Genomic DNA, 1,266 nt, shown 5'->3' with positions numbered 1-1,266 from the left:
GGACGGGTGATTCTTGGCGAGAATGTAAGTTAAGGTTTGGGTAAACGTTAGGTCTGGGGATAGGGTTAGGGTTGGGATTGGCGATAGCCCTGTTTACATCTCGTGACCGTTGAAGTTGGCCTCATCATGGACCGTATATACATGGCCTTATCAAATACATCTAACCATCGTTTGACCCAGACCTATGTCACTGTAGTGTCATTGTTTTAATTACGAAATACTAGACTTTCTGTGAAGTGATTTGACATTTAGGCGTAAAGAACAGGACCAAGTTTCATTTTTTTTTCTCAATTTATTTGCATTGTTTCCATACAAGTTTAAATCGTAGTTTGGTTTATTGGATTTTCATAGATAACCATTGCCCGGGTAGAATTACAAGTACACCACCCCGTAACGGATCATAAAGCAGAAGGGGGCCAAAATCTCACAGAATCGATCTTTTTTTATACAAGCATCTTTACATGCTCAATTTCTATTTACATTATTTCCTCACAAGTTTATTGGGTTTTGGCATTGCACAGGTAAAATTGCAAGTACACCACACAAAGAAGGGGACAAAAATCTCACAGAATCGATCTTTTTTATACAAGCATCTTTACATTGCTCAATTTCTATTTGCATATTATTATTTTCTCACAAGTTTAAATCGGGGCTTGGTTTATTGGATTTTGGCATTGCACAGGTAAAATTGCAAGTACCACCCCGTAACGGATCACAAAGAAGGGGACAAAAATCTCACAGAATCGATCTTTTTTATACAAGCGTCTTGACATTGCTCAATTTCTATTTGCATTATTTCCTCACAAGTTTAAATAGGGGTTTGGTTTATTGTAATTGAACAGGTAGAATTCCAAGTACACTACCCCGTACTTGATCACAGAGGGGGCCAAAATCTCACAGTTTTGATATTTTTTATTGAAGCATCTTTAACTTTACATTGCTCAATTTATATCATTAATCTAACGACGGATAAATCAATTAATTATCCACCAATATGGCAGACTTGTTCTTTAAAAAACATAAGAAGCAAGCAGATCAGCCTATACATTTGTTTCAAAAAATAACAATAGTGGGCTTCTTCAAGCAAGATATATGTTAATTGGTTAATCTCACGTTGTTATATTAGTGACAGAAATCGAGAAATGTAAATAAGTGAAATGCATCAAACTGGTCCATAGTGGATCTAATTTCATACAAAGCTACATGTAGATGGCATTATGCAAGAGTTTAGAAATGCATTGCGATCAAGTCTACACCTCTAGGTCA

Source organism: Patella vulgata, chromosome 2 (assembly GCF_932274485.2).
Source record: "Patella vulgata chromosome 2, xgPatVulg1.2, whole genome shotgun sequence".
Classification (NCBI taxonomy): Eukaryota; Metazoa; Mollusca; class Gastropoda; family Patellidae; genus Patella; species Patella vulgata.
This window is presented reverse-complemented; position numbering follows the sequence as displayed.